Below are 9006 nucleotides of genomic sequence, written 5' to 3'. Positions count from 1 at the left end.
CATCTAACGTTTGGTTTCTGCAGTTTGTTGACTTAAATACGTAAAGTTATTGTATTTTCCGGTGTGTCTTGGCACCTGATCACGTTAAAAAAGGTAAACAGAATAATAAAACAAAGGAAATCATGTCCTCAAATTCAATTGTGACATATCCGGTGATTTCTTTTCTTTTTGGGGGGGGGGGGCTTTCATTATTAGGGGCCCTTTGTCAACCCTGTGCATCACTTACCAAGAATCTGACTGTACCCCTCGGGATCTCTGCGTACTCAAGGTCGCTCGTGCGCCGTTTTAGCTGCCCAGCCCCCTTCTGCTCACAGAGGACACCTCTGGCCGGCGAGGAGATCCTGGCTGGCGGCGTGCCGGTGACTGTTCAGGGGCTTCAGTGACCGCCCGAGGCTCCCACGGGCACCCCTTATTGCTTAGGGGCCCTTCTGGTCACTGGTCACCTAAGTGCTCATCTGGCTAATCAAAACCCTCTGGCCCGCTCAGCGATTCCCGTGGTCGCCACACTCACTTGGCCGTGCACTCGCTACCCTCCGGACACGCGGGGTCTTGTCAGCTGTTCAGGGCGCTTTTGGCCGGTCCTACCACCCAAGACTCGCTCTGGCTCCTCGTGTGGTCCTCTGGTTGCCTGTGAGCCGCCCCTGCCGTTCAGTAGCTATCGGGACGTCCAGTGGTCGAAGTAAACGTCCAAGGCTCTCTTTTTCAGCGCTCCTGCCATCGATTTAGCGGGCTGGTGTCAGCCGCCTGATTTTTGTAACTGTTTGCTTTGCTTCGTTTCTTTTGCCGTGGAACAACTACTATATACTTCCATAAAACTAATATGATTTTAAGGTCTCATTTAACACTCTGTGCTCTGGCCACGGAAGTTTAGGGGGGGGGGGGCGAAGTCACTAATAAGGGAGGGGGTAACATACACATAGATGGGCCAGCGACGCACCCAAAAAACAAAAACAAAAACAAATGCAAATCAACGTCCGTGACCGTGACATACGTCGCAAGATGATATAAAGATGGCAGTGCATCTCTGTTGTGTGGCGTGTGCATAGCTTGGTCGCGGCGTAGGCTCCATTCCCAGTCAGACGTCATAGGACGTGTCGATTTACATGAATAAAGGCCTTAAACAGACGGTGCGAGAGAACGCATGAACATCTGATTGGTTAATTAGGAGGATTGAGGATGCCTGAACTGACGGTGTCGGTCGCATGATGCGTTCTCATTACAGCCCTCCCCCAGCATGAGGACAATTTTCCAGGCGACTGCCACCTAGGCCATTTCCTAGGTCCGTACTATTCCCCAGAGGCCTCTCACGCCTCGAATGGCGGCATTCGTGCCTGCCATTCCGAGCTTGCCTGGCGTAGGCGAGCGGGCGGCGGAGGTGCTCGTGTGACGGGATCATTCGTGTGATCCTCTGCGCAGGAGATCCAGCGATCCTGAAGCAGGCCTCGTCTGCCTGATATCCTGTCGTACCACGTTTGCCAGTACACTGATGAACCTCCGAGCCTGTACGCCATTTGTCGCTGAGAAGACCCCTCTAAATACTATCTGCTTAAACGAGTGCTAAAAACCCACCTGTGATATTGACACATGCTTGAGCCGGTGATGGCGTTGTAAGGAAGGTCTGGTAAAATTATTTCATTCAGGCTTCTGTGCTCTCTTCAGCGGTTACAGGCCACGTGTTCTACTGACGTCATCAACTCCTGTCCAGTTGAACTCCTGCGCAGCAGTCGTACATCTTTTAAGCCAGCTTACGAAGCATTATCAAGGGTGGAAACAGCTATGTCTCCGCTCATTTTTCGGTTTAGATATGACGTAGGCTTATCTTTCCTCCTGATGAAGAAAGACAGGCTTTTCACAGACATTAAAAGAGTGGACAGTGAAGAAGGAAATGGAGGTAATGTATGCGAGGAAATGCTTGGCATCCAAGAGCTTTGCCACTTTTTCAAAAAAAAACCTGATGGAGTCGTTAAGCAAACGTGACTCCTGAATCATGCGTGGCCTTAAACGGAGATATCTTCAAATGTATGCTGGCATGCGTGTTGAATTTCATATGCCGCCGAGGTAAGCAGATGAGCTGTGACCCAAGACGTCCCAATCTGCGTCCGCTGGCCTAGGTAGATGATGATCAAGAAGGTAAGCAGATGAGCTACGACCCAAGACGTCCCAATCTGCGTCCGCTGGCCTAGGTAGATGTTGATCAAGAAGGTAAGCAGATGACCCGCGATCCAAGACGTCCCAATCTGCACCCGCTGGCCTAGGTAGATGATGATCAAGATGGTAGCAAATCAGTTTGCTACATGAAGAGTAAGAGCCACACTTTAACTGTTTCTCATTTACCTCAGATCCATTTCCAATGGAATCTGGTTAAAATAATCTGCAACTTATTTTAAGTGTGATACATGCAACTTATTTGGAGCAACTACCACGGCATATTTTGCATTGTTATCCTATTATTGTTATGTTATTGTTATGTTTTCAGTTCTCTGCCGGAAAGGGTTCGTTTTTATCTTCTGCAGTTTACCTATGCTAGTGGAAATTTGTTGTAAGTTGAGACGCATCATAAACTGGCTGCGTCGTCAACTCAGTTTAAACATAATATGAAGACGGTTGTTATGTTGTGGTTGTCATGATATAACCCGCAACCAAATATACCGTTGTGTTAAGAAGTGTTAGTTTTTTTAATATAATGGAGACAAAGAGCAGTTATGCCAGCTTACAATCGTCATGCAATCATAGGATTAGACAACTGCTATCAACACCACCTGTTGCAACCCATCCCACTTTCTCATTTTTTTCCTGATGTATGACTTCCCATTAACTCCCAATGGGTTTTCATTATTGCTGGGTCATACCACAACAAATCGACAAGAGGATAGCATGGCACCCCTTCAAATTTGATGAAAACCAGTGTGTGGATTAATTATACGACTAAGGCGAGATTCTGCAAGTTTTAGAGCCGTACAGCGTACCGATAAGGAGCTAGGAGCAGACTAAAATGCTCGATGACGTCACGAACCTTATTTTTCAACTTGTTCTAGCGACAGCAGTTTCCGGTGTATGATGTTTGGAAAAAGTACATAACAGTTTTAAATACCTACATATTTCTGAAACATGTATCAATTTAACGTGCAAGCTTAACTACGTACATCTAGTGACCTAGTTTCACCAAAGACCACCTTTCTGAAAACCTTGAGAATATTGATTTTCTTTGAAATTATATGCGATTGAAGACCAATTCATTTTTGTTTTCACTACGAAATGAATCAATGGGATCTCTACCAGATCGGTCGCAAATCGATTGAATTTGAACATTAGCGACGCGCCATAAGCCGACGGGCCGGTATCGGGTGAACGGGCGCGATCGGCTCACTGCGTCGGGAACTGTGACAATGGCCTTGAAGCCGTTCATTTCATTCTTAAAAACAGTCACATTGGCATTCCTCACGGCCGCTAAAGCAATGTTTGAAGGACGAGTTTGTGTTAATCGACCTCAGGTACCTGTCGTCCCACAAGAGTCGCGTGGATGGCGATGTCGCGCGCTCAGAGTCCTTACATCGATAACCAATCTATTATGTTGAGTTGAAGCTCTGCGTGAGAAGAAACGAGCAATTGATCTAAATTGTATTAGTTTTGTTTTAATCTAGGCTGAAGCCAGAGCAATGTACTGACCCCGCACGCCTGGAAACGCTTACATGGAATTCGATGCAGCACGCATCTAATTCGACGCCGTCTCGGGTACACCACGCCAGAACCCAAGAGAGTCGCTGAGTGTAGAGTCTCATTGCAAAGACGTTGGGGAAATGAAGACCTGCAGTGTTCCTGTTTTCAGCATGTTCCTCCAGGAATGCTCAACAAAAAGAATCGGTTGAAATTAGTCAAGGAGATTGGGAAAAATTGCTTGCGTGGCATGCGACATTACGACGAATGCCGCGCGAAGCAGTTCTCATCACGAACAAGCTTTGTTAACTTGTTAAACTTTGTTAACTTGAACAAGCTTTGTTAACTTGCAAAGTTCTTACAAATACGCGGAATTTCCGTGCCAAACCGAAGACATTTGTAGAGCCGTTTGGCCTGAGACACAAAGCAACAAGCCGGAGATCACGCAAAATCAATCAAAAATCAAAATCAAGACAGTTTTCTAGAGAACTCCCCTTTAAAAGATGTGGTGACATTGGGGATAATCGCATACGGCTTGCTGGAAAAGGCATTGCCATCCGCCGTCTCGAATATTGATACAAGCCCGCCAACGAGTAGGTACGTCGGAGCCACAGAATCGGTGGACACGAGCTCTGGATCAACGGCAGGATCGAACTCAGCCACGGTAAGATCGAGCTCAGCCACGGTAGTGCGAGCCTGCATCGCCAAGTAATGATCTGGCGATTCATCATACAACACGTTCAGGGATTCCTTTGGGAAAACCCTTTTGAGCCAGTAAGGACTTAAAGGGAGTTTTCCACACCTATAAGGGATTTTGAACCGAAATAGCCATCTTGAAGACCTTTGGTGCTGTTCACAACCTGCTCTTCTCAAGACCTTAGCCACTCTAATGTCTGAGCTACACGTCCGCGAAAATAGAGAAAGGTACATCGGGGAGAGTATTTCAAAGTTACCTTGGTATTCATGACACCATCATAATGCCATTTGAATGCCGTAATTTCACAGACCATGCGGCGACCAAGGCCAAGAAAAATATAATTGTCGAGGCGTCCATATCTGGCGTTCGTGAGCGCGATTTCCAGATACAACGGCCGTCATTGGCTCTCAACCAGTGTTGTGCAAGGTAAGCAATCAAACCATGACGCATTGAGGAGCATATTTACTGAAGAGAGAAATTTTGGAACAGTCTTTTTCATCTAAAAAGCGTTTTAATAGTTATGAGTAAGCTTGTTTTGCTCTGATATCTGATAGTTGCTTCGATATCTTCAAACGTGAAACATTTCCTTTAACATTATGCGCCATTCGTGACATGGCTCGAAACGTCTCATGACCTCGTCAGCAAAACGCTCCGTAGCATCAGTGACAGTTAAATTCATCCAACAGCCACAGTATACACGCACCAGGAAAGGGTCCTACCACGCTTAAAAGTTTCCACCAGGACAAAACAAGTTCAAAAGTTTACCAACTACTGCCTAACACAATAACAAACAAATATAACTTTCTCAACATGTGTCACCATACTGACGATAAGGATCTTAAATGTGTATTGCACGTCCTCGCGACATTTCATGGACATTGGCAATGCATCGAAGTGAGTGTGGGTGTGGGGGGGGGGGGGGTTCATACGCGCTCTGGTGAGGGTCGAGTCGGCCCCAAAAGGTCTTCCAGAATGAATTCCGAACGGCACAGCATATCCGCGCCACACTTTACAAAGCTGTGAGGAATGGAACAACATATATTTTGGTGTACCATCACACGAACCTTTCCAGGTCACTGACCTATGGCGGGCCAAAGTCAGGTCGTAACTATCAGCGAAAGCCATTTCCAGAACATCGCATAATGTGATGCGACAACGAAGTGTCAGACGAAGCCATGCAAGATAAGACAGAATAAAATATATTGTAAGAATAATAAAAAGTTGGTTAGGCAATAAACCGATTTAATTTAGAATGACAACCAATTCCATTGACCAAGGCCCGGCATGAAGGTCAGACCGAAGTCAAAACAAACCTGCTTTTTTACTCGAGAGCCTGCTTTAAGGGTTAGTTCCTAGTGCTCATTTTGAATTTATATATGACAGGAACCACGACAGTACAGAACAGGTTTCTGGCCAAAAATGACTGCATTGGATGACTAAAATTGGATCTCCATATTGACTGGGTCGGACTTGACGAGACTTTAAAAATTTAAGTTGCAAATAGCACTATTGTGCTGGTTAATTCGACGCAAGTCTCAATATTTGATCAGATGCAGTCTTGTTTTGGTAAGAGCTGTTGCGGCAACATAATTACAAAGTTCGTTCTACAGCATTTAAAACCGTCCGAATCAATAAGCAAACAGTAGGCCCACTTTGAGCGGACATTTATCGCATGGCTGATTGGAGCACTGGCATCTGTACCATGGTGACCTTTTTGACTGATGTTGCGTCGTATCAGATCGACTTAGTATGTAAACACGATGTAAACATGATGCTTACGCTACGCAAAATCACGCTAACCATTTGTTAAACGACCTTCATTACAATCCACTGTACAACTTTATCGATAATTTTCTTCATCGGATTCCCCGCCACCCGACGGTTGCGCTTAACCCGCTGTCTACCATTTTGTAATCAGTTTTACCCACCTGCTGTGCACGGGCTGCAATTTTCCAGCGCTTTAGCAATGAAGCATTGTAAATTTTCAGAAGAGAGAGAAAGAGCTTCAGAGGAGTTTTACCATCACCTGTACCTATCCCATCCCATTACCGATCTTATAATGGTAACTATGAGCTCACAAATGCTGTCACAAATTCATTCAAAGATGTATTTCGTGTGTATATGTCCATTCAGGCATATGCACACGCACACGCACACGCACACGCACGCACACACACACACACACACACACACACCCCTGTTTGTAAGCCCTCCCAAGTGGGGACCGCGCTAGACTACTACAGAGTGGGGACCACTTACACACCTCTTTAAACATGAGCTAGCGTTACGAAATTAACATCTTAGTGCTGCTGAAAACCAGAAGAGTGCGATGGTAAGCATTTCGTAGGTCTAGCGATAAGGGATCAATATCCGTAGGATGCTGCGAAGCGGGGACCAGCTAATATGACGTCAAAGGTGCGTCATACGCCTTACACTTATCAAGCTAGGGACCGGTCTCCGCATTGTAATGTGTATCTAAATTGCCCTCATTTATGGCATGGAAAGAAAGGGAATTTGGGTGATAACGTCGTTTCGGTCACGTTGGCGAACCAACTGACAGGGAAATGGAACTTGGTTGCTGATGCCCTGCCTGCACATCCTTTGTTTTGGAAGGAGCCGTGATATTTATGTTGATCTGTGCTATATCATGTCATATTTGTATTATATTGTATTATATTGTTATATCTGCATTATATTGCAGTATATACTGCTATATTTGTAGCTTATTGTAATGTTATGTGATGTTCCCATTATGTTGCATTATATTGTTATATTTGATTATATTGTATTATATTATGTTATATTTGACGCATGGCAAGAGCTACACGCAATTTTTCGGTTTGCAACAGATGATTTTCACTTCTTACGCCTACTTTTATGCTACATGCTACGCCTTGTTCATTACAGTCCAAAATTATGTCTCTTCGTCTGCGTTCCAAACTTTTTCCAACAAGTGGACGCCAAAACTTTGTCAAGACAGGACGCACAACATTGTGTGCGAATTAAAAGTTGCCAAACTATGTGGTATTACATCACATTAAGGCGGTTGATTTCAAAGCGTGAATAATGCGTAGAATGAGAACAGTACAAAAATCTGAACCTCCATGAATTTTTCAACATTCCGAGTTCTTCCGCTGTCTTTTCATTATCCCTGTCTTGGGTACCTGGCCGGTACCTGTCTGACCAGCCCACGGCATAGATGAAGAACAATCACAATAACAAATCACTGCCTTGGTTAGTCAGGCGACGCCATATGCCCTCAGCAGGCGAGTGCGTCGTAAAGCCCCAATGATGACGACGACAACCACGATCAATCGATAGTCCTGATCGACGATAATCGAGGGGTCCAGATCGACGACGATCTGGGGCAGGTCAGGTCAGTCAGCTATGCAGGTCACAAAATCGGTTTCAAACTTCTTGACATAGGTCACTACTGCAATCTGTGAGGCAATGTTGAGGTCTCCCGACGCGGGCTTTCTGCTATTCGCTTTAAGTTTTTGTGTTATTTCCATGTGGGGAGGGCAGCATGAGACAGCAAATCCATCAGTTCCGATCACAGTCCACCACAAACACACTCTTGTGCAAAAGGTTTCTTTTGTTTGCAAACGGGTCAAACAACCACACCGCAAAGCAGGGGTCGCAACATAACACAACAGAGGATCTAACGTCCGGAGCCTCTCGAGCTTGCAGGTAAAAGAACATTGCCACCGCAAGGCAGCGATTGCACACAACGCAGCAGGGGATCTAGATATGGAGCATTCCAAGCTTTCAGCTGAAACTACATTTCCATGGTACACTTGTGCTTCTGGATCACACTGTATGTACAGAACTTAACATCCTTCCAGGAACGCCGGCACAGTGCAGACTTCTCCTTCAGTGCCGCTAGGCAGTCTGCCATTCCTGGGCACTTCAGAGAACCGATAAATGGCTTCATGCGCCTCTGTATAGCCTCCTTTTCTCTTTCAGTCCACAGCACGCCCCTCCTTTTGGCTTTGGGCCTTCTTTCATTAATCCTTGGCCCCCTGGGTGGTCCGTTTTCTGCTTCAGCTTGGGGATCGGAAGCCATCCCTTTAGCGTTCTTCACCCCCATCTCCACTCCCATGTCGTCAGGGGCAATAATGCTAGCGCTGTCGTTTATGTCGACACTGGGAGCGGAACCACCTTCGACGACATCGTAACTGCTGGGTTCAGGTCATCCAGGGTCTTCCCCGCGAATCCGCCGATCCCTTTGGCCATCGCGAGTAGTATTTTACTCACTTTGGCAGCATGCACCGTCTTTTCGGGAAGTCTATAGAACTGCCTGTGGACCCGTATGTCATGGCCCATAAAGCGGGCCACGATATCCATTTCAATCTCGCTCAGTTGCAGCAGCTGCAGCATAGTAGCCACATGCTTTCTGTACTTCGTGACTGTGATGTTGTTGACACGTGCCCTCCGCGCGAATGTCCGCGCGCAGTCGCTGCCTCTGAGCATGCTCGCAACTGGGGCTGCGCTGTTGAAAAAAATGTGTGGACAGTCGAGAGGGATCCCAACGTCTTTCCTCGCTGCGATCAGCTGATCAAGCGCCCCTCGCATTGTGGCTGTCAGCATGATGGGCACATCGCCTCCTTTTTTGCTCCGAACCACTACATCTCCCAGCGAATGGCATAGCTCTC

Source organism: Pollicipes pollicipes, unplaced genomic scaffold (assembly GCF_011947565.3).
Source record: "Pollicipes pollicipes isolate AB1234 unplaced genomic scaffold, Ppol_2.1 Scaffold_5991;HRSCAF=7109_pilon_pilon_pilon, whole genome shotgun sequence".
In the NCBI taxonomy this organism is placed as follows: domain Eukaryota; kingdom Metazoa; phylum Arthropoda; class Thecostraca; order Pollicipedomorpha; family Pollicipedidae; genus Pollicipes; species Pollicipes pollicipes.
Note: the sequence above shows the minus strand (reverse complement) of the source record.